This window comes from Triticum urartu, chromosome 7A (genome assembly GCF_056163025.1).
Source record: "Triticum urartu cultivar PI428250 chromosome 7A, HENAU_Tu73, whole genome shotgun sequence".
In the NCBI taxonomy this organism is placed as follows: Eukaryota; Viridiplantae; Streptophyta; class Magnoliopsida; order Poales; family Poaceae; genus Triticum; species Triticum urartu.
Window position 1 is genome coordinate 87,333,698 of NC_141879.1, and position 16,950 is coordinate 87,350,647.

Sequence of the window (16,950 nt, forward strand, 5' to 3'; positions counted from 1 at the left end):
ATCAACCAGACAATTCTGGACACGGTTCCTAACAAAGAAAAACCAGATAGTCGACTGTCCGGACACAGAGGCCCTAGCAGCCTTCAAGCATAACATTCGCGACGAGTGGCTTGCTCGGCACCTGGGACAGGAAAAGCCGAAATCCATGGCAGCACTCACGACACTCATGACCCGCTTTTGCGCGGGAGAAGACAGCTGGCTGGCTCGCAGTAACAACTTATCAAAGAACCCTGGTAATTCGGATACCAAGGACAAAAGTGGCAGGACACGTCGGAATAAGCAAAAACACCGCGTTAACAGCGACAACAATGAAGAGACGGCAGTCAATGCCGGATTCAGAGGCTATAAATCCGGTCAGCGAAAAAAGCCATTCAAAAAGAATACTCAGGGCCCGTCCAGTTTGGACCGAATACTCGGTCGCTTGTGCCAGATACATGGCACCCCCGAAAAACCAGCCAATCACACTAACAGGGATTGTTGGATGTTCAAGCAGGCAGGCAAGTTAAGAGCCGAAAACAGAGACAAGGGGCTGCACAGCGACGACGAAGAGCCCAAGCCACCGAACAACAATGGACAGAAGGGCTTTCCCCCACAAGTGCGGATGGTGAACATGATATACGCAACCCACATTCCCAAGCGGGAGCGGAAGCGTGCGCTGCGGGACGTATACGCGATGGAGCCAGTCGCCCCAAAGTTCAACCCATGGTCCTCCTGCCCGATCACCTTTGATCGAAGGGACCATCCCACTAGCATCTGTCATGGCGGCTTCGCCGCATTGGTTCTCGACCCAATCATCGACGGATCTCACCTCACAAGAGTCCTCATGGACGGCGGCAGTAGCCTGAACCTGCTTTATCAGGACACAGTGCAGAAAATGGGCATAGATCCCTCAAGGATCAAACCCACAAGAACGACCTTTAAAGGCGTTATACCAGGTGTAGAAGCCAAATGTACAGGCTCAGTAACACTTGACGTGGTCTTCGGATCCCCGGATAATTTCTGAAGCGAAGAGTTAATCTTCGATATAGTCCCGTTTCGCAGTGGCTATCACGCCCTGCTCGGACGAACCGCATTCGCAAAATTCAATGCGGTGCCGCATTACGCATATCTCAAACTCAAGATGCCAGGCCCTCGAGGAGTAATCACGGTCAACGGAAACACCGAACGCTCCCTCCGTACGGAGGAGCATACGGCGGCTCTGGCAGCAGAGATACAAAGTAGCCTTCTTAGGCAATTCCCTAGTCCGGCCATTAAAAAGCCAAACACCGCCAAGCGCGCCCGGAGTAACCTACAACAGGACCGCCTGGCACACTCTTAGCAAGCGTAGCAATGCGGCCCCAACCCCAGCTTTCGCGACCTAGCGAAACCAGTACCTCGCGTACACAACTACGCCCTTGAAATACCATGGGCACAGGGGAAGGGGCACAATAAATGGCACGCCCAACATACGGCTTAAAACGTACTAGGGGCTGCCGGATTCTTTTTTTTAATTTTTTCTTACTTTCAGGACTCCATACTTCGGACGACCTGTTCGGCAACTCGATTGCCGCACAAATGATGCAAGATCCAGGGAGGCAGACAAGCCATGCCGCATTATGGAACTCCCAGGTGGTCTCTGTTACGAGCGGTATACCTGTTTTAAATACAATTCCGCGGCCTGCCCCTGGTCAGGACATACTGAATAGTCCAATATCTTTTGCTTATCGCACTATTTGTATCATTCGGCTTTGATAAATAGCCTCTCTATAAACAATGCTTAGCTTCTCGTCTATTTTTTGCATTACTCTATTTTATATATGTTCATTAATGACATGTTGCACCCGTACACTATGGTACGACAAGTACGCCAGGGGCTTCAGTACCCTTTAATATGGTGTGAGAAGTCCGTACACTTTCACAAGTGCGGCACCCCGAACTTATAGCACTATATGCATCGGCTTCGAATCATGATTTGGGTCAATAGTTGGGTTTGCCCGGCTCCTATGTTTTGGTGCCTTACGTTCCGCTATATCGGCTAAGGTAGCACTAGGAGAACCACTGCGATTGTGCCCCGGTTGAGCTGGGGTAAGCACCTCAGTGGAGAAAGCTAAAACTGACTGTCATGATGAGGCGAGAGACCGGTCGCTGTTCGAGAGGTTTTTCGGGTCCCTAAAGGCCTATGCCGCTTCGAGCGAGGAGCTGGATAACCCCAACCAAGGCGTGGATAGCGCCCCGAACTCGGTCTTCCGAACTAGGGGCTTCGCCGAAATTTAAAATTATAAAGTTCTATGGCTAAGTGAGAGTGTTCAAGCATTATAGTCCGATTGCCTGGTTCGCCGTGCTGAGCACCTCCCTCGAAGGACCCAACTATGGGAAAAAGAGTGCTCAGGTTTATCCCCGAACACCCCAGCACTAGTGGCATGGGGGCAGAAGCCGACGACTGGCCATCTCTCAATTTTTTGATAAACGGCCGCACAGAAAATAATATTTTAAATTCAACAAGCATTGCTTAAGCGCCTATGAACAAGTTTTCAGCGCACAGGATAAAAACGAGCGAGTTTATTCAAAAATTACATCCTTGGTACATTCATCTGCCACAAGGCAAGCACCTGCAAGAACATCCTTGTAATAGTTCTCGGGCTTGCGATGCTCCTTCCCCGGCGGCGGCCCGTCCTTCACAAGCTTCTCACCGTCTAGCTTACCCCAGTGCACCTTTACATGGGCAAGGGCCCTACGGGCACCTTCGATGCAGACGGAGCGCTTGAGGACCTCGAGCCTTGGACAGGCCTCCACCAGCCGCCGCACCAGCCCGAAGTAGCTCCCAGGCAGGGCCTCTCCGGGCCACAGCTGAACTATGAAGCCCTTCATGGCCTGTTCGGCCGCCTTGTGGAGTTCGACCAGTTGTTTCAGCTGGTCACTCAAGGGCACAGGGTGTCCGGCCTCAGCATACTGAGACCAGAACACCTTCTCCGTCGAGCTGCCCTCTTCAGCTCGGTAGAATGCGGCGGCATCGGATACGCTGCGGGGAAGATCTGCGAATGCCCCTCGAGAACTCCGGATTTGGGTAAGTAACAAGTAGTTTACTTTTATATTTCTGCTTTGCATAAAGAATGCCTTACCCGCTGCTATCTTCTTCATATCCTCCAACTCTGGGAGGGCCTTTTGGGCTTCGGCCTTGGCAGACTTGGCAGTCTCAAGGGCCGCCGCGAGCTCGGACGCTCGGGTCTCTGACTCAAGCTCCAAACTCTCATGTTTTCTCATGAGAGCCTAAAGCTCTTGCTGCACCTCGCCGACCTGAGCCCCAAGTTTTTCTCGCTCGGTGCGCTCCGCAGCCGTTTTCTTTTCGGCCTCAGACAGCGCCTGCTTGAGGGTCGCCACCTCAGTCGTGGCCCCTACAATAAGCAGTGCAATCCTATTATTTTTTGCAATCACGCCTCTCTATAGGCACTTATTTCTGTAAGGTATTTCTTACCTTCTTTCTCCTCGAGTTGCCGCTTGGCAAGGCCGAGCTCTTGCTCGGACCGCTCGAGTCCCTATTTCAGGACACCCACCTCCGCAGTCAGTGTGGCGGTGGACAGCAGCGAAGCCTGCATACGCATATTGACTCTTTATTGTTGGACTCCTGCGAAATTTAATAGATCCTCTATTCGGCTTTTCTTTCTGAACACCAAATAGAGCATCAGGGGCTACTGTATATGCGGTAATATTTTTACATATTTTTACTTACCTCGAAGCCTGTTAGGAGGCTAGCGCAAGCTTCACTCAGCCCGCTCTTGGCGGATTGGACCTTCTGGATCACCGTACTCATAATAGTACGGTGCTCCTCGTTGATGGAGGCACCTTCAAGCACCTCCAGCAGATTGTCCGGCACCTCTGGTTGGACGGAGGTTGCCGGCTCAGAAGACTTGCTCCTCTTGGAAGGATCTCGCCTACCGCGGTCCGGAATCATTGAAGATTCTGGCACGGTGTCCGGCTTAAGGCCGGACTTGGAGCCCTGGGGGGTCTTGTCCCCTTTACTCCTGGAGTCCGGGAGGTTGCCTTGTGGCTCCTCCAGGACCACCTCCTCCTGCCCCGGAGCTTGTCGCGATGCCACTTCGGCGTCGTCCGCAGTGCGGGGGGAGACAGCGGGCGGAACGGAGTTCACGTTCGATGAATCCAGGGAGCCGCTCGACGACTCGTTGAGTTCGGCCCGGGGCGGGCTGCATAAGTATCATCAACATTAGGTAAAGCTGTGCAACAAAGGAACATCACGAGTTACTCTGATATCCGAACTTACGATTTCGCCGGACGCTTGGCCCTGTTCGGCCACTCCTCTTCGTCTTCTTCGGCGTCGGGGGAATAGTCCGGCGGAGGGGGTCTTCCTCTTCCTAGACCCCTCGGCCTCCCCAGTTGGGGCGGCCTCCCTCTTCTTTCCTCCCCCCGCTGGAGGGGGAGAGGTTTCTTCTTCCTCCTCCTCGTTTTCATGGGAGGAGGGCGTCTCGGACTCGCTGGATGACGAGTCCGACAACACCACATTACGGGTACTCCTTCGAGTCCCCGTGGTCTTCTTCTTCTTAGCCTTCTTCTCCGGCACCACATAAGGCGCCGGAGTCAGCAGCTTCACCAGTAGAGCTGGGGCTGGGTCTTCGGGCAGCGGAGCTGGACAGTTAATCAGTTCGGCCATCGCCCGCCAAGCCTGTCAAAGGCAAGGGAGTTTAGATCCCGCATAGAGTCAAACTATGAAAAAAGCTTGAACATCCTGTAACAGGTGTAGATAGCATACCTTGCTAGCGTGACGCTGTGAGCTATATCCGCGGTCCTCGGAAGCGAATGCGGGAGCCTCGGCGCCCTTGAATAGCATCTTCCAGGCATCTTCGTACGTTGTGTCGAAGAGCCTGCTGAGGGTTTGGTGCTGCGCTGAGTCGAACTCCCACAGATTGAAATCCCGGTGTTGGCACGGGAGGATCCGGCGGACGAGCATAACCTGGATTATGTTGACAAGCCGGATTGGCTTGTTCACCAGGGACCGGATGCATGTTTGCAATCCGGTCACCTCTTTCTCGTCGCCCCATGATAGGCCCGTCTCTTTCCAGGACACAAGCCGCGTGGGGGGTCTGGATCGGAACTCAGGGACCGCGGTCCATTCCGGATCGCGTGGCTCGGTGATATAAAACCACCCGGATTGCCATCCCTTTAGGGTCTCCACAAAAGAGCCCCCGAACCATAGGGCGTTGGCCATCTTGCCCGCCATGGCACCTCCGCACTCCGCCTGGCTGCCGCTCACCACCTTGGGCTTGACGTTGAAAGTCTTGAGCCAGAGGCCAAAATGGGGGCGGACGCAGAGAAAGGCCTCGCACACGACGATAAACGCCGAGATGTTGAGGATGAAGTTCGGAGCTAGATCGTGGAAATCCAGGATGTAGTAGAACATGAGCCCCCGGACAAATGGATGGAGTGGAAAACCCAGTCCGCGGAGGAAGTAGAGGAGAAATACCACCCTCTCATGGGGCCTTGGGGTGGGGATAAGCTGTCCCTTCTCGGGAAGCCGGTGCGCGATGTCCTTGGACAGATACCCGGCCTTCCTTAGCTTCTTGATTTTGTCCTCCGTAACGGTGGAGACCATCCATTTGCCTCCCGCTTCGGACATTGCTGGAGAAGGTTGAGGTGGGAAGTGTGGGCTTGGGCGCTGGAGCTCGGGTGCGCGAGAGATGGGTAGGCAAGGGAGGAAGAAGGCGTAGGTAAATAGGGTGGATCCTTATCCCCTTATATAGGCGGATGCGGTTATGCGTCCCCACTTGCCTAATAAAACTCGCTTGCCTCCCGAGCGCCGTGATAAATGGCGCGGTTGGGTTACCCACATCTGTATTAATGAGAATCCCGTAAAAAGGGTACACGATCTCTGCTTTGACAAGACGTGCCAAGGAAACCACCTCGCAAAACATGCTGAGGTGGAAAAGTAAAAATGATTCGAGTAAAGGACTTGGTTGTAGTGTGATGGCGCACTGCAGAATACGTCAGCAGATTTGTTTTGTGTTAATATTATTCTCTCTATAGCAATATGTGGAAACTTATTTTACAGAGCCGGACACTACTCTTGGTGATTACAATCTTCTATGAAGGACTTGGAGGAGGAACCCGCCTTGCAATGCCGAAGACAATTTGCACGCCGGACTCGTCGTCATTGAAGCCTGGTTCAGGGGCTACTGAGGGAGTCCTGGATTAGGGGGTGTTCGGATAGCCGGACTATACCTTCAGCCGGACTCCTGGACTATGAAGATATAAGATTGAAGACTTCGTCCCGTGTCCGGATGGGACTTTCCTTGGCGTGGAAGGCAAGCTTGGCGATGCGATATTCAAGATCTCCTACCATTGTAACCGACTCTGTGTAACCCTAACCCTATCCGGTGTCTATATAAACCGGAGGGTTGTAGCCCGTAGAGGATCAACTCCATACACAATCATACCATAGGCTAGCTTCTAGGGTTTAGCCTCCTTGATCTCGTGGTAGATCTACTCTTGTACTACCCATATCTTCAATATTAATCAAGCAGGAGTAGGGTTTTACCTCCATCGAGAGGGCCCGAACCTGGGTAAAACAAAGTGTCCCCAGTCTCCCGTTACCATCCGGCCTAGACGCATAGTTCGGGACCCCCTACCCGAGATCCGCCGGTTTTGACACCGACAACCACCGTGCTCTAAAAGATCTATGTGAAGCACATAGAGCAAAATTATAACGCTAACAGATATAAGTGAAGCACATAGAGCAAAATTACATAGCTCTAAAGATATAAGTGAAGCACATAGGGCAAAATTATAATGCTCAAAAGATATAAGTGAAGCACATAGAGTAAAACTACATAGCTCAAAAGATATAAGTGAAGCACATAGAGTATTCTATCAAATTTTAATTCATGTATGGCTCTCTCAAAAGGTGTGCACAGCAAGGATGATTGTGGCATACTAAAACACAAAGACACAAATAATACAAGACGCTCCAAGCAAAACACATATCATGTTGGTGAATAAAAATATAGCTCCAAGTAAATTACCGATGGAAGTGGACGAAAGAGGGGATGCCTTCCGGGGCATCCCCAAGCTTTGAATTTTTGGTGTCCTTGGATTATCTTGGGGGTGCCATGGGCATCCCCAATCTTAGTCTCTTTCCACTCCTTGTTCCATAATCCATCACAAGAATTCACCCAAAACTTGAAAACTTCATAACACAAAACTTAAAGTAGAAAACTCGTGAGCTCCGTTAGCGAAAGAAAACAAAAGACCACTTCAAGGTACTGTAATGAACTCATTCTTTATTTATATTGGTGTTAAACCTACTGTATTCCAACTTCTCTATGGATTATAAACTATTTTACTAACCATAGATTCATCAAAATAAGCAAACAACACACGAAAAAGAGAATCTGTCAAAAAACAGAACAGTCTGTAGTAATCTGTAGCTAGCGCAAGATATGGAACCCCAAAAATTCTAAAATAAATTGCTGGACGTGAGGAATTTATCTATTAATTATCTGCAAAAAGAATTAACTAAATAGCACTCTTCAAATAAAAATGAAAGCAGTTCTCATGAGCGCTAAAGTTTCTGATTTTTACAGCAAGTTCAACAAGACTTTCCCCAAGTCTTCCCAATGGTTCTACTTGGCACAAACACTAATTAAACACAAAAAACACAACGAAAACAGAGGCTAAATAATTTATTTTACTAAACAGGAGCAAAAAGCAAGGAATAAAAATAAAATTGGGTTGCCTCCCAACAAGCGCTATCGTTTAACGCCCCTAGCTAGGCATAAAAGCGAGGATAGATCTAGGTATTGCCATCTTTGGTAGGCAATCCATAAGTGGCTCTCATGATAGTTTCATATGGCAATTTTATTTTCTTTCTCGGAAAGTGTTCCATGCCCTTTTTTAATGGAAATTGAAATCTAATATTCCCTTCCTTTATATCAATAATCGCACCAACCGTTCTAAGGAATGGTCTACCAAGAATAATAGGGCAAGAAGGATTGCAATCTATATGAAGAACAATGAAATCTATGGGCACATAATTTCTATTTGCAACAATAAGAACATCATTAAGCCTTCCCATTGGTTTCTTAATAGTGGAATCCGCAAGATGCAAGTTTAGAGAGCAATCATCAAAATTGCGGAAATCTAGCAAATCACACAAAGTTTTGGGGATAGTGGAGACACTAGCACCCAAATCACACAAAGCATAAAACTCATGATCTTTAATTTTAATTTTAATAGTTGGTTCCCACTCATCATAGAGTTTTCTAGGGATAGAAACTTTCAACTCAAGTTTTTCTTCATAAGATTGCATCAAGGCATCAACAATATGTTCGGTGAAGGCTTTATTTTGACTATAAGCATGTGGAGAATTTAGCACGGATTGCAACAAGGAAATACAATCTATTAAAGAGCAACTTTAATAATTAAATTCCTTGAAATCCAATATAGTGGGTTTAGCAACATCTAGATTTTTATTTCTTTCAATCCCACTTTCATCAATTTCATCATAAAGATCTAAATACTCTGAATTTTTAGAACGCCTTCTAGGTAAAGGAAGATCATATGCAGTTTCATCAAGATTCATATTGCAAAACAAAGATTTAATAGGAGACACATCAATAAATTTTAGATCTTCATCTTGATTTTCATAGGAATTGGAAGAACACGCTTTAATAAAGGCATCTTTGGAAGCGCGCATCCTAGCGGTTCTTTCCTTGCACTCATTAATGGAAATTCTCATGGCTTTGAGAGACTCATTGATATCATGCTTAGGGGGAATAGATCTAAGCTTTAAAGAATCAACCTCAAGAGAAATTCTATCAACGTTCCTAGCCAAATCATCAACTTTAAGCAATTTCTCTTCAAGCAAAGCATTAAAATTCTTTTGTGAATTCATAAACTCTTTAACACTATTCTCAAATTCATAGGGCATCTTATTATAATTTCCATAAGAGTTGTTGTAGGAATTCCCATAATTATTAGAAGGATTACTAGGATATGGCCTAGGATTAAAATTCCCTCTATAAGCGTTGTTACCAAAATTATTCCTACCAACAAAATTCATATCCATAGATTCATTGTTATTCTCAATCAAAGTAGACAAAGGAATATCATTAGGATCAGAAGAAACACTCTTAGTAGCAAATAATTTCATAAGTTCATCCATCTTTCCACTCAAAACATTGATTTCTTCTATCGCATGCACTTTTTATTAGAAGATCTTTCAGTATGCCATTGAGAATAATTAACCATAATATTATCTAGGAGTTTAGTAGCATCTCCTAAAGTGATTTCCATAAAAGTGCCTCCCGCGGCCGGATCTAAACGATTTCTAGAAGCAAAATTCAATCCGGCATAAATTTTTTGTATAATCATCCACAAATTCAAGCCATGAGTAGGGAAATTACGTCTCATTAATTTCATTCTCTCCCAAGCTTGTGCAACATGTTCATGATCAAGTTGCTTAAAGTTCATAATATCGTTTCTAAGAGAGATGATCTTAGCGGGAGGGAAATACTTAGAGATAAAAGCATCTTTGCACTTGTTCCAAGAATCAATACTATTTTTAGGCAAAGACGAAAACCAAGCTTTAGCACGATCTCTAAGCGAAAAAGGAAATAGCTTCAATTTAATGACATCATTATCGACATCTTTTTTCTTTTGGATATCACATAAATCAACGAAGCTACTCAGATGAGTAGCGACATCTTCACTAGGAAGGCCGGCAAATTGATCTTTCATAACAAGATTCAACAAAGCAGTATTGATTTCACAAGATTTAGTATTGGCAAGAGGAGCAATCGGAGTGCTAAGGAAATCATTATTATTGGTATTGGTGAAGTCACACAATTTGGTAGTATCTTGAGCCATCGCGACAAACAAGCAGTCCAACACACGAGCAAACAAAAAGGCAACCGGAAAAGAGAGGGAGGAGAAGGAGATTGGGAAAGAGAGGGCAAATAAAAGGGCAAGGGTGAAGTGGGGGAGAGGAAAACGAGAGGAAAATGACAAATAATGTAATGCGAGATATAGGGATTGTGATGGGTACTTGGTATGTTGAATTTTTGCGTAGACTCCCCGGCAACGGCGCCAGAAATCCTTCTTGCTACCTCTTGAGCTTGCATTGGATTTCCCCGAAGAGGAAGGGATGATGCAGCAGAGTAGCGTAAGTATTTCCCTCAGTTTTTGAGAACCAAGGTATCAATCCAGTAGGAGGCCACGCTCAAGTCCCTCGTACCTGCACAAAACGATAGCTACTCGTAACCAACGCGATTAGGGATTATGTAGGATCTAGAAGTAGATGTGTCTAGAGGGGGGGGGGTGATTAGACACTTAGTGCTAAAGTTGCAATTTTTAGGCCTTTTTGGTTTGAGTGGAGTTTTAGGCACAATTTCAACATACACAATACATATCAAGCAAGCATGCAAAGAGTATATGAGCAGCGGAATGTAAACATGCAACTTGCAAGAATGTAAGGGGAAGGGTTTGGAGAATTCAAACGCAATTGGAGACACGGATGTTTTTCCCGTGGTTCGGATAGGTGGTGCTATCCTACATCCACGTTGATGGAGACTTCAACCCACGAAGGGTAACGGTTGCGTGAGTCCACAGAGGGCTCCACCCATGAAGGGTAATGGTTGCGCGAGTCCACGGAGGGCTCCACCCACGAAGGGTCCACGAAGAAGCAACCACCCACGAAGGGTCCATGAAGAAGCAACCTTGTCTATCCCACCATGGCCATCGCCCACGAAGGACTTGCCTCACTAGTGGTAGATCTTCATGAAGTAGGCGATCTCCTTGCCCTTACAAACTCCTTGGTTCAACTCCACAATCTTGTCGGAGGCTCCCAAGTAACACCTAGCCAATCTAGGAGACACCACTCTCCAAGAAGTAACAAATGGTGTGTAGGTAATGAACTCCTTGCTCTTGTGCTTCAAATGATAGTCTCCCCAACACTCAACTCTCTCTCATAGGATTTGGATCTGGTGGAAAGAAGGTTTGAGTGGAAAGCAACTTGGGGAAAGCTAGAGATCAAGATTCATATGGTAGGAATGGAATATCTTGGCCTCAACACATGAGTAGGTAGTTCTCTCTCAGAAATAGGATGCTGGAAGTGTAGGCGTAGTCTGATGGCTCTCTCTACGAATGAAGAGGAGGTGGAGGGGTATATATAGCCTCCACACAAAATCCAACCGTTACACACGATTTACCAATCTCGGTGGGACCGAATCAACAAACTCGGTCAGGCCGAAATAGGAAACCTAGTGACCGTTAGAGATTTTCGGTGGGACCGACTGGATCAACTCGGTGGGACCGATGTGCTAGGGTTAGGGTAAATCCAAAACTCGGTTTGACTGATTACTCAAACACGGTGGGACCGATTTGGGTAATAAGTGAAACAGAGAGTTGGCCAAGCAAACTCGGTGGGGCCGATTGCATATCTCGGTGGGACCAAAAATATTGCAATAGGTAACAGAGAGTTTGCAAGCCCATCTCGGTGAGACCGAGATCCCATCGGTGAGACCGTACTGATTAGGGTTTCTGGCAGTGGCTATGACAGGTGAAACTCGGTGGCTCCGGATAGGAATAATCGGTTGGTCCGAGTTTGGCTTTGGGTTTGGGTCATATGTGGAAGTGGGAAAGTAGCTGAGGATTTTGGAGCATATCATTAAGCACATGAAGCAAGAGGCTCATTAAGCAACACCTCATCCCTCCTTGATAGTATTGGCTTTTCCTATGGACTCAATGTGATCTTGGATCACTAAAATATAAAATGAAGAGTCTTGAGCTTGAAGCTTTAGCCAATCCTTTGTCCTTAGCATCTTGAAGGAGTTCCCACAACCTTTAGTCCATGCCACTCCATTGTTGAACTTATCTGAAACATGCTAGATAGAAATGTTAGTCCAACAAGAGTTATGTTGTCATCAATTATCAAAACCACCTAGGGAGCACTTGTGCTTTCAGATTATCAGCCCCTTCACGGTCACTTACGAGAGTGAGATCTGATAGATATAATATTTTTGGTATAGAGATGCAAAGTGAAAAGTAAAAGGAAAAGTAAAAAAGCAAAACAAGATTAAAGTGATGGAGATTAATATGATGAGAATAGACCCGGGGGCCATATGTTTCACCAGTGGCTTCTCTCAAGAGCATAAGTATTCTACGGTGGGTGAACAAATTACTGTTGAGCAATTGACAGAATTGAGCATAGTTAGGAAAATATCTAGGCATGATCATGTATATAGGCATCACGTCCGTGACAAGTACACCGAAACGATTCTGCATCTACTACTATTACTCCACTCATCGACCGCTATCCAGCATGCATCTAGAGTATTAAGTTAAAAACAGAGTAATGCCTTAAGCAAGATGACATGATGTAGAGATAAATTCATGCAATATGAAATAAACCCCATCTTGTTATCCTCGATGGCAACGATACAATACATGCCTTGCTGCCCCTTCTGTCACTGGGAAAGGACATCGCAAGATCGAACCCAAAGCTAAGCACTTCTCCCATGGCAAGAACTACCAATCTAGTTGGCCAAACCAAACGGATAATTCGAAGAGACTTGCAAAGATAACCAATCATACATAAAAGAGTTCAGAGAAGATTCAAATATTATTCATAGATAGACTTGATCATAAACCCACAATTCATCGGTCTAAACAAACACACCGCAAAAGGAAGAAGATTACATCGAATAGATCTCCACAAGAGAGGGGGAGAACTTTGTATTGAGATCCAAAAAGAGAGAAGAAGCCATCTAGCTACTAACTATGGACCCGAAGGTCTGAGGTAAACTACTCACACTTCATCGGAGAGGCTATGATGATGTAGAAGCCCTCCGTGATGACGACCCTGTCGACAGAGCTCCGGAACAAGCCCCAAGATGGGATCTCGTGGATACAGAAAGTTGTGGCGGTGGAATTAGGTTTTTGGCTCTGTCCTGTTCGTTTGGGGGTACGTAGGTATATATAGGAGGAAGGAGTACGTCGGTGGAGCACCAAGGGGCCCACGAGGCAGGGGGCGCACCCTAGGGGGGGCGCCCCCACCCTCGTGACCGCCTCTTTGACTCCTTAGAGTAGGGTCCAAGTCTCCTGAATCACGTTCGGTGAGAAAATCACGTTCCCGAAGGTTTTATTCCGTTTGGACTCCGTTTGATATTCTGTTTCTCTGAAACACTGAAATAGGAAAAAAACAACAATTCTGGGCTGGGCCTCCGGTTAATAGGTTAGTCCCAAAAAATAATATAAAAGTGGAAAATAAAGCCCAATATAGTCCAAAACAGTAGATAATATAGCATGGAGCAATCAAAAATTATAGATACGTTGGAGACGTATCACTGCTCTTCTTGTGAGATGAGGACCTTGAGGGTCTTGATGACGAGGACTTTGAAGATGTCTTCTTCTTCTTTGAATCATCAAAACTGTAATCCTTGTACTTCTTCTTATTCTTCTTTGATTCCTTTTCCCACTGAGGACAATCTTGAATGTAGTGTCCAGGTTTTTTGCATTTATGGCAGAGTCTCTTCTTGTATTCATGGGATGAGGAATCTGATCTCAAGTCACCACCTCTTGAGGATTTACCAAAATGACCACGTCTTGAAAACTTTTGGAACTTCCTCACGAGCATTGCTAGCTCCTGGCTCAGTTCTTCGGGGTCACCAAGGCTGCTGTCAGAATCTTCACCATCAGATTCGGATACTGCCTTGGCCTTTAGAGCCCGTGATCTACCATAACTTGGTCCATAGAGATCTCTCTTCTCAGCAAGCTAGAACTCATGAGTGTTTAGTCTCTCAAGGATATCAGCGGGATCAAGTGACTTGTAGTCTCCACATTCTTGTATCATCAATGCCAAGGTATCAAATGAGGAATCAAGCGATCTCAGCAATTTCTTCACCACCTCATGGTCGGTGATATCAGCGGCACCAAGTGCTTGAAGCTCGTTTGAGATGTCAGTGAGGCGATCGAAGGTTTGCTGAACATTTTCATTGTCGAGTCTTTTGAAGCGGTTGAAGAGATTTCGAAGAACGTCAACTCGAGAGTCACGCTGTGTTGAGACTCCCTCATTAACCTTGGACAGCCTGTCCCAGATAAGCTTAGCTGTCTCCAGAGCACTCACTCTGCCATACTGCCCTTTGCACAGATGGCTACATATGATATTCTTCGGTTGAGGAAATGGAACCAGGTAACTTGGTGAAGACAATGATTTGGTAGACCAGTTCCAACTTTTGTGACAGTTATACGTCTGGTTAGGGCGGCTAGGTATTTAAACCGGAGGACACACAGTCCCGGACACCCAGTTCTGAACATGCAGTTCAGAACACTCAGTCCTCACTGTATTCCCCTTGAGCTAAGGTCACACAGACCTCGACCAATCACTCGTGGTAAGTCTTCAGGTGACTTCCAAACCTTCACAGACTTGGTCACTTGGCGATCCACAATTTTCTCTTGGATGCTCTAGACCATGACACCTAACCATCTGGAAGATGCATAGTCTTCAAAGGTAACAAGCATCGGATCCACGCATGATCAATCTCTTCAGTGATGCTCAATCACTTTGGGTTTGTAGGTGTGTGGGTTTGGATTTTCCTCACTTGATGATTTTCACTCAAAGTCCTCGGAGGATGGGATGCTCTCAAATGACAAGTGTCAGTTTCTCTCGGAGCAGCCAACCATCTAGTGGTTTTAGGGGGCGGCTATTTATAGCCTAGGGAGCAGCCCGACATGATAAGACATAAATGCCCTTCAATGATATGACCGTTAGGTGGAAGGATATTTTGGGACAGCTGGCGCGTAGCACACCAACGGTCGGAAATTTAACTAACAAATTCCTTAGGGCTATCATGTTCCTCACTGTGTAGGCAATCCGCACTGGCGAATTCCTAACTCCTTAGTCAGAACAAATTCCTCAGTGACCAGAAGAACTTGGTCTCTATCACTGAAGAAATTTGACTGAACTGTATGAGATTTCCAATGGCTTCACTCGAAAGGATTGGTAGGTAGGATTTGAGTTGAGCATCACATGGAAATTTTTCCTTAGTATTTCCTCGACCCCCTTTAATAGTACGGTGTTTCCTATGACTCAAGAAAGAGAAAATGAAACTACGAAAACAAAAGTCTTCATGCTTCATGCTCCTCGAATGAATACCAAGTCTTCAGGATTGCACCAATTATTCACTTTCAAAGTCTTCATAAAGTCTTCAGAAAGCCAAAGTCTTCAGTCGAAGAACTTCATTTTTAGGGGTCGAATTTCTCTGTAAATATCAAACTCCTCATAGACTTCTAGACCTGTGTACACTCATAAACACATTAGTTCGTTAACCTATAAGTCTTCAATACACCAAAATCACTAAAGGGCACTAGATGCACTTACAATAACTGATCCCGATATCTCAAATATCCCAAACGCTTCATCCTTGCCACTCGTTTGTGCTCGCATTGCCATCGTAGTCGAAGTTTTGTGGTTCTGCCTAAAACCAGGCAGATTCGAGGCACGGGAGTTTTCTAGGCAGATTCTAGGCACGGGAGATTTACGATGCCTGGCACATCACAAACAGTTCATGATTATAAACCGTATACGATAGGTAGACAATCACACACATTTAGTTTTCCCGCACCGTATGTGATAGTGCCTAACATCACACACGCTTAGCAAACGGCAACTGTGTGCATGCTTGCACACGTTTCCTCTCTGTGAACTGTCTTAGATTATGGTGTATATCGCAAACGTTTGTGTTTTACCAACCGTGTGTGCCGTAATGACCCGCACAATGTAATTTCACCCTAATTTGATTGCTGCTATTTAAAATTGTACCTAATTTAAACTTGAAACTAGGCTATAGCTTTATTCATACCCATCAGGTTCAAACAACCAATGCATTATTCGATTCATAGGTACATATGTTTAAGAATTACAGAAGCACCAAATAAAAAATGATGTACTAGGGTTCTATACTTGTACTATTAAAAATGGTAAAGAAAGAGGCGACAAACATTCCAGTTGCTGAACAAGGTGAAGCGGAATGGCCCTATTGTGCTCTCCTGGATGCAGAATGCATGAAGGACTCTAGTCCAACCCCTTGTGATGGCCGGACGCCAATCATGTAGTTTGAGAGGTAATCTTGAGTAAACTGCTTCAGGATCCACTGCAAAAGAAAAAAGATTCAGATATTGTCATCTACCACAACTCATTACGGGCAGTAAAAAGAAGGCTACAGGGTTCTTACTTACCATCCTGCAGTTCACTGTTGTCTTGCATAAAGTGTAAACAGATAGTTCGATTGGCATCTTTTGACCCATTTTAGCAACAATCTTTATCAGTTTCCTCACTTGATGCTGGTTCATGAATATCTCAGTGCCCCATACACAGAAAGGGTCTAAGTGTGGATCTTTGGCAATGATATATGTACCTAAAAGCACCAAGTTAATATTAGAAGCTAAACAACAATTGAAAAATGATGTAGTACAACACTCCATCCATCCCATTATATAAGATTTTATCTAGACATCATCAGAACATTAAGGTAACACTCTTCCTTGTTGCTATTTAGTCATTCAGTACAATGCATGTTGCTAAACAACAATTGAAAAATGAAAAGGCATGTTAACTGAAATATCCTTAACAACAACCAAATATCGTAATTCATAGTGGTATTGTTAAAACTGTTATTGATGAAATTGATCTGCACAGCAAATAGTTGCACATATAGAGCATCACATTGTGAAGAACTGAAATAAACAAGTCATAAGGACATCTCTAGGCGATCCTTAAAAAGTTAAAGGACTAAAACCCTTAGTGGATATATATGTGTGTATATATATATACTCCAGCAATTTTTGGCCTTTTCTAGTTGATCCCCTAAACTTAATGTTGTAAACTTCAATTTGATCAAGTTCAAAGCAGGTTCAACCGAAAGTAGCATGCATTCAAACATAAACATAGATAGTTTTGCATAACCGAAC